The sequence below is a fragment of the Myotis yumanensis genome, unplaced genomic scaffold, assembly GCF_028538775.1.
Source record: "Myotis yumanensis isolate MYYU_CA2020_CCGP unplaced genomic scaffold, mMyoYum1.0.hap1 SCAF_6, whole genome shotgun sequence".
Lineage (NCBI taxonomy): Eukaryota > Metazoa > Chordata > Mammalia > Chiroptera > Vespertilionidae > Myotis > Myotis yumanensis.
In genome coordinates, this window is record NW_027223757.1 from 29,316,176 (window position 1) to 29,334,124 (window position 17,949).

The window sequence follows — 17,949 nt, forward strand, 5'->3', positions numbered from 1 at the left end:
ACACATTGTTCCCAGGAAACAACACTGAGGATGGTTTGGGGGAAAGCTTGGGCTGCACTGAAATGTGTAGACACCATCCTCTTGTAAGCTGTTTCTACTAGTCTCTCCCCCTTTTGTTTACGGGGGCCTTTCCTCATTCCCCAGCCTCACCCCGTTGGTCAGCCACTTCCAGGAGAACCCAAATGATTACCACCCTTCCAACCCAAGCAAAGCACCAAAACCAGACTCTTCTTTTCCTACCAACTGGTCATCATCTGAGGAGCCCAAGAGCCCGAGACAGTGCCACAAACAACATAGTATAACTCTGGCTACCCAGAGTCCTGGAGAGTAACTCTGGGGAGGGGTGGGCAGAGGGGGAGCAGAGGGGAGACGCTAACCCCTCAAGTGCCAATTAGAGAGCTATATGCTGGCATTAAACACCAGAGAAACTTTTGTACACAGGCCTGCACTTTCTGTACTTTGTCAAGTAAGCAGAGCACTCATGGCCAATTGACCAATTACTGCAGGTCTTCCAGGAGTCTGTGTCCTGCAGCCATTCATTTACTGCCAAGTCTTTAGAGTTGCTCTGTATTATAGAAAGTTCATCTTTACCTTTTCAGTTACTTTCTGATCGGAAAGCTAGAGTCTAGCTAGATGAAACTTTATTGTAACAGTTCGAGCTTCTTTAACTAGATCAGCCCCCAGCACATGTTCACAGGCAAAACATACGTTCCTTTTCTAGTGGCCAAAATCGCGGCAAACTCCTGTGTTCCTCATCCACTAGCTCAGATGTTTAGTGTCTGGACCGAGTTCACAGGAGCCGGCACCCGGCTGACACCCTCCCACCCCGCCACACCTGCTGGGAACCCTCAGGACTGACACGCACACTCTGAATCAGAGCTTCGGCACTGAGCCAAAGCCGGCATCTTGGCACCAAATCTTCTGAGAGCAGCTCGCACACACCTTGCTCCTCTGCAACTCAGTGTGGTGACTTGCACTGAACCCCTGTCCAAATCCATCTCCCCAACTCCCTGTTCCCTCACAGTAACCCAGTTCATGCCTGAGGCCCTGCTTTGAGGCGTCCCCAACAACCCTGGCCACAAAGTAATTCCTTCCAGGAATCCTACCCTGTGTGGCCGAGTTCTTGCTGCCAGGTCTCATGATGCGTCTACTTTTCCAGCCTAAGTCTGGCTCACACTGGCCCAGCTATAAAAGGCAGAGAGCTGAAATATGCTCAACTCATTCACTCGAAACTGCTCTGGGTTCTTCCCAAGTCTGTCAAAAAGATTAAAATGTGCACACAATATGAAGTGTGAAGTTCATCTTAGCTGAACCCAAAGTAGCACTAGTCACCCAGAAGGAGCTGGTTTGGGGTGAGGATTTCATAATTCTCTCGCCTACTAATCCCCTGCATATACACACTTTCTTCAGCTTCTCCCCAACTCTAGCTTTAAGAAAGATGCCCAGCATGTCCAATAGAACTCTCTGTGATGATGGGAAGTCACATATATGATGACTACTGAACACTCAAAATGTGACACTGAGAAACGGAAATGTTTAGTTAAGGAGCCACGTGTGGCTGACGGCTGATGGACTGGGCAGCACAGGCTGGCTCTTAGCTTCACTGTCAAAGAGATGACCCTCCGGTGTTCCCCTGAAGCAAAGGAGGAGATCATGTAGATCTAGTCACATATTTTACAAATACAGCAGGAAGGTTCCCCATTCAGATTCCAGCTAAGCCACTTGTTAGCTGTGTCCTGAGTTTCAGGTCCCTCATTTGTGATAGCCCCCTGATGCATGGGCTGCTGGCAACAGCCAACTAAGACAAGATGGCTCTGCAAGCACACTGTGGTCTAAGAACACACTGTACAAATCTATGGGATCTGTGAAGAAACCATCAGCTGGCGCATGGTTCTAACCACCCAGCTATGGATATAATGGGAAAAAGCCATGTTCTCTCCCTACGTATAATTCACCATCCATTATTCCTACTTGGGGGGCTGGTAGTCTAAATAACACTTATGTCTACGCATATAGAAAGGACATATGAGGGTGCAAGTAAAAATTAGCCTGCATTCTTTTGTTTCACAAAAGATAGCAAGGTTGACTGACTGCTTACCAACATATCACGAATACAAATGAAAATTTTTTCTTCAATTAAAAATAAAAAGGTGTCTGCCCTTTGGCATTAATCAAGTTTTCCCAGATCCAATCTCCAGCCACTTCCCTAGATTCAGAAGTCCAACAGTCATGGACATCATTACCTGCATTTCTCTTGGGCCTTCAAAGATGGTAAGTACATAATCAGGGAGTTTCAGACATGGCCACATTTTATTTAAAAGTGAGGCACATTTCCTCCAACTCTCTCCCCCACTGAACTTCCTCCCCAAGAACTAAAAAACGTTAAGCCAGTTAAACGTTTTCATCCTTATTTAACTTATTTCATTCCCAAGACGTTTATCTTTCTGAGTTTTAGATCTGTGTGTTAAATACACCTAGCCCCGCGCTAAGTAAAATTTAGTCCTCAGATGTTGAACTGGATTAATTATATGATAGTAAACATTCTTTAATTTCTTCAGGAAATTATTTTTTGAGGTTGAATTCAAATTCACAAATAGTTATTTCATTCACTGTAGCTGTGTATTTCATTAAATATGGACCTTCAAATATAAATATTTGCACGGTTTTCATGATATAATCACAAACGTCTATAAAAATAATCTTTCCCAACAGACTATAAATTCACTGTGGCCAAGGATCAAAGCTCAGCTATTTTTAAAAAATAAACCGTGAAGATAACACAACATATCCCATCACCACATACTTGACCAGAGCTCTCTGGCTGTTGCTGATTCCAGTCTTTGGTTGAAACCTGATTCGCTTTATGGTCACATCCTTAAAACAGACTTGTGAGTATCTTTCTATTACCTGGCAAACGTCCAACAATCCTGACAGAGAACGACAAAGGGAGGGTCTTGACCATAATTAGTCTGTTCTGAGACTCAATGCACAGATTGCCTGTGAGTCTTCAGTATGGTAATATTTCAACACCTGTCACCATAGAAAGATAGTAAGTCTTCCTCCAAAACATCTCAGGACATAATTTCCAACCCCTTGATTCTAAAAATACGGAGTGATACAGATCTGCCAGTATGCCAAAGAAGGCTTGTGCCATCTGCTTCATTCTGTTCATGCTGATTATTTTAGGGATGAGAGAGGATCAGATTGGAATAAGAACATATATATATATGGCAATAGCAAGGAAGGCCTGTGTTCCCTGAGGGCTCATGGTATACGGCAGAGGGAGAGGCCAGAGCACAACTGTAGCTCCGGGGCGTCCCCAGTCATCCAATGGGGGACAAATGTTTTACAACAACCTCAAAATAAACCGTGACTTCTGGCTTCTATTTCCATTGTCCCCACTGACACAATGCAAGGCCTGTTTCTGAGAGGAAACTGAATGGCCATTTTTAGTCTTCCAACTTGAATAGTCTAAGCTTTTTTTTTTTTTTTACGCCATTCACCAACCATTCCTTATAGATAAGAAAGTTCTACTCTAAATGTTTCTCTCTTTCATACTCCCCAAACCAGGATTGTTTTATATCAATGTGTTCAGGCCAATTTAAAAAAGGGCCTCTAATAAGCTTCTGTTTTTTCTTAAACAAGAAGCATTGACTTAGATGGAAAAAGAGACCATCCCTCTTTGTGCTATCAATTCAGTTTGACTCTTCACAAAGTCACTGATACTATTTCCTAAACCATGGGACACATATTTTGTGCCTCAATCACTGCATTTTATTAGGTTAATAATAAAGATTCTTTCCTGGCCAGGCTGGTTAGGCAAGTTGAGAGGCAGCCGATCAATGTTCCTCTCTCACATCGATGTTTCTCTCTCTCTCTCTCTCTCTCTCTCTCTCTCTCTCTCTCTCCCTTTCTCTCTTTCTCTCTCTAGAATCAATAATAGCATGTCCTCAGGTGAGGTTTTAAAAAAAAGTTTCTATAATAATATTCTTTTGAAATTCAAGCAGTAAACCAGTTGTACAAATGTCCTATCAAACATGGATAGAAGTGATAATCTAACAGATCTTATCATGTAAGATAGGTCCACCTTCCCTCAAAATCATAGGGTTCATTTGTCAGCATCTTTAAAAATATTTTTTATATATTATTCTCCAATAAAGAACTAAGACATTATCATTAAAATCCACTAACACCTGAGCTGACACATCATTTGGAAGAAGGCTCTTGCCTGGGATGAGCCCTTAAGCTGGATCCATAAGGCCTATGGCCCTGCTGTCTGCAGACCTCTCTCCCACAGTGGCCCAAAGGCAACCAAGGCCGAAGATCAACCCACTTGCTATTTCCTCAATGTGCCCCATTCTCTCATGCTTCTCTGCTTTCCACGCTATGCCCCATCCAGGAATGCCCTGCCACTCCTTGTCCACCTGGCAAACTCTTCCTCTTCCTGGTCACGCCCCAGCAGAGGAATGAGCTCCTTTTCCACGTGGTGAGAGAGTGAAACTGGGAGATCACTGAGGAAGTGACAGTAATCATCCAGGTGAGACGCCAGTGGTTGTGGTGAACATAAAATGAGATCACTAAAACCACAGAGAAATTAGAAAGAGAAAAACGGGTTTGGCAAGCCCTGCCTTCACCAAAGGCCCTTCTATGTTCCCTCCAGAATTATTTATTCAGCCACCTGGGGGACACTGACCCTCCTACCCTTGAAACAACATGCCCTCATTTGTGCTTGTTGGTGAGAACACCTACCGACTCCACCCCTCTATTTTGCCCTGGGGAACACTACCCCACACTTTACCACCTGCGTCCCTCCACAGCCTGCAACCTTGAGAGACTTAATTTGGTTAACTAACCCAGGGCTACGCTCTTATTTTCTTAGAAATGAGGCCTAAAATAAGCAAGAGCTGAAATGAATTATTTATCTACTATTCAGAAAGAAAATTAATAAGGAAGCTGTCTTGTTGATTACAGCACAGTTTCGGAACATCAGATGTATGCATTAAACTTAGAAAACTGAAAAAGCACAGAGTACCTTCCACTTACAAGCAGTGTGAGTAACATCTGTGAGTCAAGATGACCAACAGAATAAAAGTATGCAGCTGAGCAGGTCATGGAAAGCCATGAAGCAACCTGACTTACCCTCAGAAGCCATCATAAGTCTCGGAAATGTGGGCACTAGGTACCTCTGGAAGTGGGGGTGAAAGTGGGCATGAAAGTAGAGTGAAAGGCATGAAAGTCTGGTAGTGAAGCCTCAGCCCCAAGGGAGGGCACGGGATGGGGGTGCAAGGCTGCAACGGAATGATTAAGTGGAGTTTGTATACCTCCCCCATTTGGCTAACAGGACACTGGCAACCAGGACCTCGCCCTCCATGGCAGGTGCCTGAAGGAGTCTTCTCTGGGGAAGCCCAAGAGGAAAGAGCTAACATCAAGGACAGATGACAGTCCCAGGGTTTACATACATCACCTAAAGCAGAGCCCTCATTGACAAGCCCTGTCTAAACATACAAAGCTTCCATGGCTTTTAGTGGTTCCACTCTCAAAATCAGTAGGCAACAGAGGATCACCAGAAAGCAGAAGAAAAAGTGACACAAAACAAATACAAAAAAGCAGGCTGGAGAGAGAGGGAAAGACCCATCACAGAGGGACAGTGATATATGGCTCCATCCCACGAGGAGAAGGTAGGCTTTTTGTTGTAATATGTTAGTAGATGAATAGCCTATTTAGTCAAGGCTAGCCACTAACTCTGAGTTTATGTGGAGGTGGAGTGAGGCAGGTGGGGAGAGAAGAGAGAGAAGAGAATGCCAACAAAACACTGTCTCAATGGGAATGAGAAGCAACGGGAAAGGCCTAAGCTCAGAACTCTAAGCCTCAAAGAACCAGAAGACAGAGGAGCCAAATCACAAGGGGCAAGGATGAGCCAATACTGACGACCAGGGTGCTGGGCAACAGGAATCCATTCCGAGCAACAGGTGTGTCAGATTCTACTTTTTAGCAGTAACTACAGCAGGGCTGTGTAAGATATACTGGAGTGGTGGGACCAGGGGTAGGGAAACCACTTTGGCTTCTGCCACCTCTCAGAAGAGATAACCGTGGCCCAAAAAGGAAGAGAGAGCAGGTTGAAAGGACACTTTGTAAACAGAATAGTTAGATAGGACTTGGGTTAGGCTAGCGAAAAGAGGTGACAAGATTGTCAGACAAGGAAAGGAAGGATGTGCACCAGAAGAAAAATCCAGCAAAGCACTGGAGTTCCAAGTTCAGTTTCTGATATGTTGAGCTTAATGGTGCCTATGATCCAGGCCAACAAAGAGACCTACAGCAGGAAAGAGGAGCTGAGATGCTTTTCTGGCCAAATAGAGCAAATGACACTCTGACCCTCTCTGGATTCTGGGGAGCAGGACCATTGTGAATCTTGTTTCTATAAGTGACTTTTTACATTACGGAGCTCTCCATGGGTGGCCTCAGACCCTGTGAGTAAGCTCACATGATCAACCCAGAGTGGTTTGGTAAAGTGGGTTGTCCTGGGGGTGAGGAGGGGTTTGTTTTCTTTGTGGCAGGCTGCAGCTAGACCGATCCGCCCTGAGGATATCTGCTCTGCACTGTGGAGCAGGGTGGAAGTAGGCTTGTGGGGACATGTTATTCTCAGAGACTCCAAGGACAGAGGACTTCTGGCTCCAAATTCCCCAGTTCCTCTTGGGTAGGACGGTGTAGTGACAAGTCAATGGTGATAAAAATAAGCAAAATGAGAATTAAGTTTGCATTAAAAAAAATGTAATAAGATGTTCCAACATCATTTCTAACTGGTGATAGTATACAACAAGACCCTAGAAGCTCAAAATCCCTGTTTGGTTGCCCACTCTTCTGAAGGTTGGCTTTTTACAGGTGGGAGCCTTTCTTTGTTATAAGATGTTGAGCGGATTGAAAATAATGCCTAACCTATTTAATAGTCAAGGTGAGGATGGTGGGAAGGACAGAGGTAGAAGCAGGCAGACAATGCCAACAGAACTATCTCAGCTGGAATGAAGGAAGCCCTAAGAAGCAATGGAAGAGGCAGAAGCCCAGGAAATGAGCCTCAAAGAGCCCCAGCAGACGAAGAGAAGCCCCACTACCAAGGCGAAAGGATGCCTGAGTCAGGACCTTCACCGCAAGCGTGCTTTCCTGGAAGAGGTCTGTAAGCACGCAGCCTTCCCTCCTGCAGGGGGTGAGGCAGACCGTCTGCACAGGGCCTGCATAGCTGGGCGTCCCCGGACAGGCCGAGTGCTTCCACAGGATGGGTCATTCAGTTCAACATAATCCACCCAGCAGGAAGGAGGGAAGCATGTTTACAGATCCTTTTTTTTTCCCCAATTATCAGAAAGTTTATTTAGAAAGTTACAAAGGCAGAAGGGAGCTGTAGAAGAAATGGGCTCCAGAAACACGTTACAGCAAAAGAAGGGCCCTTGGAGCTTAGGCGAGTCCACACAAAAAGAATATCTGAGCAGGCGTGCTTGGGGAGGGGGTGGGGAGAGAGAGCAGGAGCCTTTTTACAGATTCTTAAATCTTCCACAGGCCTCCTCTCCCCACCACATGCAATGTATTTTTCAATATAAACATTTAGGCAGGAATATCAAATGTCTACCAACAAGCAAGCTAGGTGTGGAGCCCGGGACTGGTGCTGCTGAAATGGAGCGGGCGCTGCTGTAAGACCATAAATGAACTCTGGGTAGCACGGTGGGGGTGAGGGACAGAGAGCCTTCCCCAAACCCAGACAAGAGCCTTGGGAATTAGGAGAAGATTTTCTAGTCATTAAAGTCAGTGATGGGGACTATTCCTTTGTGACAGCTGAAAATAACCCCCCTCCGCCCCCAACAAGCCCTCAGCCACCGGCCTCCAGCCCCTTTTAGGGGAGGCTTCTATAGCTGACAGCCCTGCTCTCTCTTCCTGGGACTTTCAGAGCAGGGCACTGAGGAACCAAAACTACCTAATTAGCGGCAGGGCTATTGTCCAAATACGGTTAGCATTCTGGGGGAAAGAAAAGCCTGGGTCCTTCCCAGGAAGTGTGTGAGGGTAAAGGCGCAACTGAGAAAAGAAGCAAGAAAAGCAGACTAGTTACATCGGTGACGGGAAGCCAGATTCATGAGTCAAACATCCCTCGAAGGAAACTTGAAAGCTATGAGATCTGGAAAGGGTGCTCACGAGGGGTGGACTGATTCTAAAGCAACAGTGCCTCTAAACCAGCGGTTCTCAACCTGTGGGTCGCGACCCTTTGGGGGTCAAACGACCCTTTCACAGGGGTTGCCTAAGACCATCGGAAAACACATATATAATTACATATTGTTTTTGTGATTAATCACTATGCTTTAATTATGTTCAGTTTGTAATAATGAAATTGGGGGTCACCACAACATCAGGAACTGTATTAAAGGGTCGAGGCATTAGGAAGGTTGAGAACCACTGCGAAACCAATAAAAAGGCATGAAAGAGCCGAGAAAACTGTGGTCAGCAAAGTATCTCTGGGGGTGGAGTTAGAGATACCTTCTCTTTGTTTTTCCTTTTTGACTATCTGTACTTTCTAAATTTTAAAACCAGTACTTAGGCTCATTAGGAGTTTACCAGGTGGACAAAAGAGGCATGCATTTCGGGCAGACAGTAGAACATAAAAAACAGAGACACAAAGCAGCACAGGGCAGCAGGGATCCCAGGGTTCAGTCTGGCTGGACGGCAGGTGTGAGTGTGAAGGGGAGGCTGGAGAAGGGGCTGTGCCCGAACACAAAGGGGCCGCACACCAGGACAGGAACCTGGGGTTACTCTATTGGGAACTGGGAGCAGGGAAAGTGATGACGGTTCATCAACAGATTGCTTTACATGAGCTTTTATAGGAGGGAGACCAAGATGGCGGCGTAGGTAAACACCGGAGACCGCTGCCGCAAACAACCATTTCAAAAATACAACTAAAAGACTGAACGGACATCACCCAGAACCACAGGAAGGCGGGCTGAAGAGAGACTCTACAACTAGAAGGAAAGAGAACAGCAAATCGAGGCTCAGAGGCGGCGCAGTGTGGAAAATACAAAGGTACCGAGGTGCGCGCGCAAAGCGGGCTGGTGGCTGAGGGCGCGGTTGTCGTTTTCTGTCGGGAGTGAGTCTCAGGCTCTGGGCTCCAGATCCAGGCGAGTCTCTAGGGACCCAGACTCAAACGGGAGAAGCGGGATTATCCGGCATCAGTTGGAACCTGAGGGCAGCTTTCTCTCCGAGGTTTGCAGCGGCTGCCGGGGTTCTGAGAAGCAGAGCCTCTGGGAACGGGACTGAGCGTGGCCATAACTGCTCCCTCCGCCCGCCCTGTTGATCCCGCCCCGCCCAAACCCTGCGCACAGCCATTTGCCGATCGCCTCAGGCAAAGGCTGGATTAGCGCCTCCCCAGAAGGCAGACGTTTTCCATACAGCTGAGTCCTATAGCCAGTCGGCCTGGGGGTCAAATCCCTCTAGTGTTAACTACAACAATTAAGGCTTGGCTAGAACAAGACTGCGCACAGAGACCACAAGGGGGTGCACCAAGAAAGCATAAAAGATGCGGAGACAAAGAAACATGACAGAAATGGAGGATATGGAGCTAAGAATCGCAATTTTGAGGGCTTGCCATAAATTTGTGCAGAGCCTCACGAAAACTAATGAGACCCTCGATGCTACGATAAAGAAATTAGAAAGTAAGCATACACGGACTGAAATAAAGAATATTATACCCAATAGCAGACCAGAGGAGTACAATAATCAAACCAAAGATTCGACAAAAAACACCCAATTGGAAAAGCAAAATGAAAAAAGAATCCGAAAGTGTGAAGATAGTGTAAGGAGCCTCTGGGACAGCTTTAAGCGGTCTAATATCAGAGTCATTGGAGTGCCAGAAGATGAGAGACAGCAAGATATTGAAAACCTATTTCAAGAAATAATGGCAGAAAACTTCCCCCACCTGGTGAAAGAAATGGACTTACAGGTCCAAGAAGCGCAGAGAACCCCAAACAAAAGGAATCCAAAGAGGACCACACCAAGACACATCATCATTAAAATGCCAAGAGCAAAAGACAAAGAGAGAATCTTAAAAGCAGCAAGAGAAAGAAACTCAGTTACCTACAAGGGAATACCCATACGACTGTCAGCTGATTTCTCAACAGAAACTTTGCAGGCCAGAAGGGAATGGCAAGAAATATTCAAAGTGCTGAATACCAAGAACCTACAACCAAGATTACTTTATCCAGCAAAGCTATCATTCAGAATTGAAGGTCAGATAAAGAGCTTCACAGATAAGGAAAAGCTAAAGGAGTTCATCACCACCAAACCAGTATTATATGAAATGCTGAAAGGTATCCTTTAAGAAGAGGAAGAAGAAGAAAAAGGTAAAGATACAAATTATGAACAACAAACATGCATCTATCAACAAATGAATCTAAGAATCAAGTGAATAAATAACCTGATGTACAGAATGAACTGGTGATTATAATAGAATCAGGGACATAGAAAGGGAATAGACTGACTATTCTTGGGGGAAAAAGGGGTGTGGGAGATGCGGGAAGTGACTGGACAAAAATCATGCACCTATGGATGAACACAGTGGGTGGGGAGTGAGGGTGGAGGGTGGGGTGGGAGCTGGAAGGAGGGGAGTTATGGGGGGAAAAAAGAGGAACAAATGTAATAATCTGAACAATAAAGATTTAATTTAAAAAAAAAACAAAAAAAAACAGATTGCTTTACACGAGAAAACAGCTCCTCCCCCTCCTAACCCCAGGGCACAGCCCAGTGAAAAGTACTGTTCTGAAATTCTAAATGGTCTTTTTTGACAAGATGAGCCTGAGACCAAATCTGATTACCCAAATGGACACAAATGTAATTGGCCATTTTAAATGACAACTTAACACTATGGTTTCTCAAGCTTATTCAATGGATGAGCATCCAGAACTCACTTTCCTATCAACTCTGTACAGAGTAAGAAAGAAGAGTGGAGTTGCTGCCCCACCGGCTCTAGCCTCCTACGGAAGCCCACAGGCTTGTTCCTTAGACACAAAGCTGCACTGAGAGTTTTCTCTTTGCCTTCCCATGTCACGTCCGTACGTTCAAATGATGCAAAGCAAACTGTTCATCCAGAAATAATTCCAAATATGAAAAGGTTTACATTTAGGATATAAATGTAAATATTTATCCTTTAGGATGACCCCCGTTTTTCATTTTTTCTTTTGAAGATGGTAAACATTTCTCCAGGTTTCCATCTTCAAAGGAAATGACACTAGAGGGACAAGGCCGCTTTTCCAAGTTCCTGCTCTGGCTGCTCTGAAAGGGGAGAGGAATGCCCAGGAAATGGGGGAGAAAGCTTAAAATGCAGGACACTGGCGTGTGGGCCTCCTCTCCTTTTCACCTTACGTCTTTTCTCTCCCCCATTCACAGCTCTGGGTCCTTTGTTTGTTTAACAAACCATTACAATTATACCCAGTTCAATGGGAGGAATGCGTACTCTCTGAGTAGCTGTCTCCCAATCCACATGTGTGGTCCATCCCACAGCCCATAGCAGGCCGCTTCAATGTGCCGTTCTGTGCTCCAGTCGCCCTGGAGGCCGGGCACCCTGCTCACAATAAGCCCCAATTTCCCGTGGCCGCATGCTTGCTGCTCCTTCCCAGTAGCCTATAGAGATGCTTCAAGTTGGGCTTCCTTTCCTGCTCCCCGAGCGACTGCACGGTCCGTCCTGCCTGAGCTTGTCCCACTCTGTGCCTGTGTCTCCTGCCCAGTGTGTTAGCTGCCCCCTACCTGTCCTCAGCCCACAGACCCACCACCAACTACTGGGCAGACACACTCCAGGATCCTACTGGTCCTCATGCCCAGTCTTGTAATGTCAATCACATGGGAACAGAAGATACAAAGGCAAGATTCCCTGAGCCCCGCCTCATTAGAACTGCTAGTGCCTTTCTTGGCTGCTAGTAGATATACTGGCATGTTGGAATGGATTTCAATTTCTTGGCCAATACATCAAAATATTATTTAGTAAGAACATTATATTTCAAAGGGAACCTAAATAATATTTAGTGAAAGAATAATTCAGTTGAGCTCATAAAGCCCTCTCATGCTATTTTGTCTAATAATTTCCATCAGCCAGCCCGGTGAGAGAGGCAGAAAGTCACTTTCATCCCCATCTAACAGATGAGGAAACTGAGGTTCAGAGACTGAAGTTCTTTACCCACAGGCACCGATGATTATGATTCTGGAGTCCTAGCACTACTGGGATGCGGCCAGCATCTTCCTCTGGCTTATCAGTCAACATCTTCCACAAAGGGGAGGGCAACCTTTACACATGCCCTTATGTGCACAAGTTAGGATGTAGACGGGGCAGCCCTAAAGCTTTGGAACTGACAGGGTTACCAGCAGAAATGCCATGGATCTGCAGGTGCTACGGGGAGTGTGTGTGTGTGTGTGTGTGTGTGTGTGTGTAGGGGAGGAGGGGCAGACAACAGAGGGTGTGGGTGTGAAAAGTTGCTAATTGCATCCTCTGATTCCCTGAAATACAGAGTGTACGAAAAGAAAAGGTCAAAAATTCTGTCCTAAGATTACTTTTGTGATTTGAAAGGGAAATGTCTTTTTATTCTCTGCTAAAACCCCTTGAACCTCCCACATGTCCTTGACTAATTTTACTATGTGTTTCCAAGCAGTTATCAATAGACATGCCCACACAGAAATAATGTTTAAAAGCGCTGGTCACTTGCATACCTGCTGGGTGTCAGCGTTCAGGCAGTCGTGAGGTCCTCTCAGAAGTGTGTGAGGAGTCACACCTGTGAGGAGAGATCTCGCAGGTCGTCAGTGAAGGAAGCTGGGGAAACATTCCCCCACCCCCACACCAAGGGAGCCTCCCTCCGAGAGCCCACACCACACACGCAACTGATGACATGCAGAGGACATGTTCTACTGCTTTTTAACATTTTCCATGCATTTTTAACAAAGGATCCATCAATTTTAAACTTTAAAACCCTCAACGCCTCAATTGATCTACCACCCTTAACTTTAAAATATCTCAGAAATACCACATGGCAAAAGCCTTAAAACATGTGTGTCATCTGATATATTTAAACAGTGTCATAAAGTTCACAATGTTGCAACTTAGAAGATTTTCAGTATTTCATATAATCTTGCCCAAGAAGACCTTTAAGTATTTCCATTATATCCTTTGTCCTACTTACAACTGGATTAAAAAAAACCTGAAATCTTCCCCTGCTTTCTGCAAGTAGAAGAAAAAACAAAAAACTCATGCAATTGCTTACATAAAAATATTCAAAATAGCACTGAGAGGAAATGGTATTTTTTTTTAAATCAACGGTATTAGAATACCATAAAACAGGCATGCAAATCTATGCAATAACAAAACCTGAAACAAATGACGAACTGGAAAAAGTCAGTAATAATTAGTAGGCATTCATTTCTAACAAAAGCTTTATATAAACGTCTAGATTTATCAAATGGGCTGAAGGCTCCTAACTGAATAGACAATTCGGTGGTCAGCAAACCTGGCTATGTGTTAGGATGCCGGGGAAATCTTTGGCACAGGCTGGCACAGCGTCACTAGGGCCCTGGGACTCATGTTTTTACCAAGTCTTCAGGGCCCAGGCTGCAGCCGGCTTTGTACTACTGATCCCTGATGAGCATCTAAAAACCGGTATCTCTGTTCGCCAATTAATTATAAAGCTTGGCTTCTTCCAACTAAGACTATTCCAACCCGTTGATCCTCTTAGGTGAAAAGCTTTTCAGGATTTTCTTGCCCAGTACAAAGGTAAATATATTATGAAACAAAGCCAATTAGAGATCACCTAACTGATTTTTTCACTTGGTTGCCTCTTAATTTGATTTTTTTAAAAAAGCTGTTTATTTTGCATGAAAACATCCTTTTTAGTTAAAATCAGAAAAATGCAGGCCATTGTAGACAACTAAGTCTTTAAAATAACCTGTTACAAGTCAGGAAAAAAGCGGAGGTGAGTAGGTTGTCTGAATCATCCAGAGAATTTGTTTTAAGTGTATTGCTCACTTTGCATGTATAAACACTTCACAAATCATCTTCATGGCCCGTCTCTCCTCTGAAAATACTCAACATTTATCATGGTCTCCAAAGGCCTGGATTACATTTTTTTAAAGGGCTCTAGAAAACCTGAGAGTGAAATTCTTCTGGATGATTCTTCCTTTGCTCCCACCCGTCTCCCCACAGACAATACCGCTTTATGCATCCAGGGAGGCGAGGCGCCTCTGCTTCCCTAGGAAGGGGGCACATGACATGAAGTACGCAAACCAGGCAGCGGAGTAGCTCAGCTTCATTGTCAAAATATTCAAATGATCACTACGAGAAAGCGTTGCCTTTCTGAATTCAACAATACTCCTCGGCCCCCGAGGGCTCACACAGGAGCTTATTCTTGAGCTGTTCAATGGGAGCAGCACTAGTGAAAGTGGAGAACTCTGGCTGGGAGGAGATCAAGTCCCCGGCCTTTCCCACCTGCCATCTCAGCACCGGCCGGACGCTTACATAGTTAGCAATGTCACGGAGAACCTGACAGCACGCACGGCCCTGGGGGGGATCCTGGGCGGCAGAGGACAACTGAACACAGCAGAGGAGAGACAGTTCAGAAAAAGAACACATCTAAGGCTGACGGGGTGCTACTTGCAGACTGCTTTCCAGGTCTGAATTTAGATTTCAAAATCAGAGAAAAAGGTTTTAATATGTCGATTAGATTAAAAAGTGGTCATGCTAAGAACAAAAAATGAACCTCTAACATTCAACATTCCTAAATACAAATGTTTCTGAGCTCCCTAGGGGCAAGAAAAATCACATTTTTCTAGGAATGAGGACTGGCACACAGCAGCCAGATTAGTTCTAGTTAATGGTTTTAAATAAACGGGAAAATATTTGGGGGTAAGTGATCTGTTTCTTCATTGATGACAAAAACTACAGCTTCATGAATCTAGAGCATATGACTTCTAGAATGTACTTTTCGGTTGTCACAATATGTTTTTCTAGGCACTTACTGCTGAGAGCAGCTTAAGAACATGTCTTTTCTGTTAATGAACTGGTTTAACCGCCTGCTGAGCATTCACTGAAACCCGAATTGAACAAAGGGATTTCCCTCCAGTTTCAGCTCATTCACTTCTAGCTACTCCTGATTTTGCTTCAGTAAATTCTTCAGATTGACTTTGTTTTTTATTTCTAATGATTTGAGTGGGAAAGAACTGGGCAAGCCCCAAACACTGGGGGTTCTGACTTGGTTTTCCATGAAACACTCATCTAGGCAGACGACGGACAAGACTTGTTTCTGAAAAGCCTGTCAACTAAGTTTTTTATTTTATTTCCTAAGCCCATAATTCCCAATGGAAAGGAGCCGACCCTATAGAGTAGACTGCACACAACAAAACCTTATTTCAATGAGGTGGACCACAGTGGACAACAAGACTGTGTCTCTGAAGTGAAGACCCTCAGTGGGATATTCGCATTCCCACCACACAGAGGAACATGCTGCAAAGGGTCACCAGTAATGCGAACAGACCTGGCCCTCTACCTTTTCTCACAGTCCCTGGCTGACCTTGTTCATAACCCAAAGTTTCAACTACTCCTGGAGGTCACAGGCCTCCCAAATATCTCCCTTCAATTCTAAACTTTCAAATTCCAGACAAATCCATCTACCTACCTCTCACCTCGATGTCCCGCAGTGCGCCCGGAAGGTCACCTGTTCTAGAGCAGGGGCTCCACGCAGGGCTAACTCTAGACTCACGGCTCCTCTTCCAAAATTACAGATGTCAGCCACCGGCGCCAACTATGCAATAACAGCGAACGTGGATTGGATGCTCACAGGGTGATGGCCATTGTTTTCGTCACTTTACTAAATGCCCTCAACAACCATACGAGTAGGAGGTATTAACCCCATTTTACTTTTGGGAAAACTGAGGCTTAGGAGTTGTACCAAGTTGCCCGGCCAGCAGCTAAGGTGGTGTGATGTGAGTCTCCACGTTACTAATAAGTCAGTCTCTTCACCGTGTCACTGCCCAGCCTCTCCAGGGTCAACGTCTGGAGTCACATTAGGTTTTCTCTCTGACTAAGCTGAGCTCTAAGATCTGTGAGCTTCTAGTCTCTGAATCTATTCCCTTCTCTTTGTGTCCAGGGCTGCCACTGTGTGGGCGATGTTTGCCCTGCCTGTAGGCCTTACACCAGCACGGCAGAACAGCTCTGGAACTTCACCTTGTCCTGCCAACAGTTTTCCTTTCTAGCTCGGTTTTCCTTTCTAGCTCATTTCTAGCTCTAACAGGTAACAGGCTTTGTAAATCTATGTGTGTCAGCCCAGATGTTGGCAGAAGCAGTCTGTTTTGAACATCTAAACCCAATGAGGAGATTCTGCCCAATGTCTAGTGGGGAGAAGATGAGGGTGGGAAAGAAGGTAAGAAAAAGACACTTTCCCTCCTTTCTCCTGCCCCGGGCCTGGGGAGGAAGAGGAGCATTTTCAGCTCCACTGGTGTCCCTGAGGCTTCAGGAGACCAGGGCTGTGAAACGCCAAAGGCCAGAGGCAAGTCCCTGGCCTATCAGGTATGGGGAAATCGCAGGTTCTAGGCCATACCCTAGGAGGGAAGGGGAGCACCTAAAAATGACTGCCATGAACTTTCCCTAGCGGTTGGCCAGGTAGGGGCTGGAGTGTGAATTGAGGTCCTTATGGGGAATAAAGGAGGGGATACTTCCTGCATACTTGAAGTTGGGGAGCCAGACACAGAGACTCCCCGGTGCCTCAACCAGGTGCTAAGACTTGGGCTAGTGCACATCTGTGCTCTGGACTCGCTGCCCATAACCGGAGCCAGACTCCTTTGCAAAGAAGGCCTCCGCCCTGTTGCAGAGAGAAGCTTGGACTGGCCAGCGCTTTAGAAACCCCAGGGGGCAGATAGAGAAGGAAGGAAAGAAGCAGATGTTAAGACTCTACTCACAGGATTAACTCCTCTGACTCCTATGCAAATACCTAGGAAGGGAGAGGCAAAGAAAGTTATCATTAAGGCCTTTATCTTAAACTCCAAATTGCTTAAAAACCAAAGAAACTAACAACTGGGAAGTCAACCAGGGAGAGGAGAGGCCAGTGTGCCATGCTGAGGCACAGGACAGCCAGCTCCCCAAGCTTGCTTGTGTCCCCAGCCCCGAATGCTGGGACGGGGACTGGGGCCGTGGGCTTTCAGAAGGTAGAAATGACAGCGTGCTGGGAATGAGGTAGCTTTGGGGAGAGGCGATTCCCACCCCAAGAGAAAGGATATGAATCCTTAATGTGACAAATTTGTTGAACCACAGATGTGGCAGTAACTGTAGGTACTTGTGGCGCCAAATGAAATGTCTAAGAGGGTCCAGACTTTGAGGTCAGTCATGTCCTCAAAGCAAAGCCCTTTGAGTTTATGGCTAAGTGAGCCCTTCGGATGAGGCTTACGAGGGCCCCACTGAAAACTGGAGAGGACTCATGACATGGCAGCCACTGTCCAGAGACCAGGACTTTTAGAACAGAGCTTGGGCAGGAAGAAGAACTTCAATGTACAAGAGTCAGTAACCAGGGAACCCCATCTTCCTGCCACACAGGCACCCACTAAGTCTGCCCGGCACGTGGAGTGCACGTCCAGGGGGGAGTCGGACCTGGGAGAGGAGGACCTGCCTGGGAACCACATGCCCCGGTGTGGATGCAAAGTGTGCCAAGACAGTGCTTTGGTTTTTAGGAAGCTGAGTAGTTTGTATTAAATCGTACCCAAGAAGAGAACTTGCAAGCAGGGAACATGGAAGCGAGGGTGCGTTAAGCAAGCAGGGAACATTAGCAGGCAGATGTTAGGAAAATGGCAGCAACCGGAGCGTGGGCCACTCTGGCCTCACAGGGGTCTGGCCTCTGTTGACACTTGCCTCCCTTCTCACATCAGACACATGGGTCCCAGGAGGGAAGGGGGAGGAGGAGGCAG

General features: G+C 45.8%; 1 long non-coding RNA gene across 3 annotated transcripts in view; it reads right to left on the reverse strand.

Annotated features, from left to right (window-relative positions):
- Positions 1–1,014: 1,014 nt before the first annotated feature.
- Positions 1,015–17,949, reverse strand: part of LOC139012226 (uncharacterized) — a 43,070-nt gene continuing 26,135 nt past the window's right edge. The window contains exons 5-7 of one of the 3 annotated variants that reach the window (XR_011471840.1): positions 16,951–16,982; positions 12,721–12,782; positions 1,015–1,254 (exon numbers count right to left, since the gene is read on the reverse strand). This is a non-coding gene — a long non-coding RNA (uncharacterized lncRNA). Of the gene's footprint in view, positions 1,255–12,720; positions 16,983–17,949 lie in introns of all 3 variants that reach the window. The other 2 variants (XR_011471838.1, XR_011471839.1) reach the window with 2 other exon arrangements.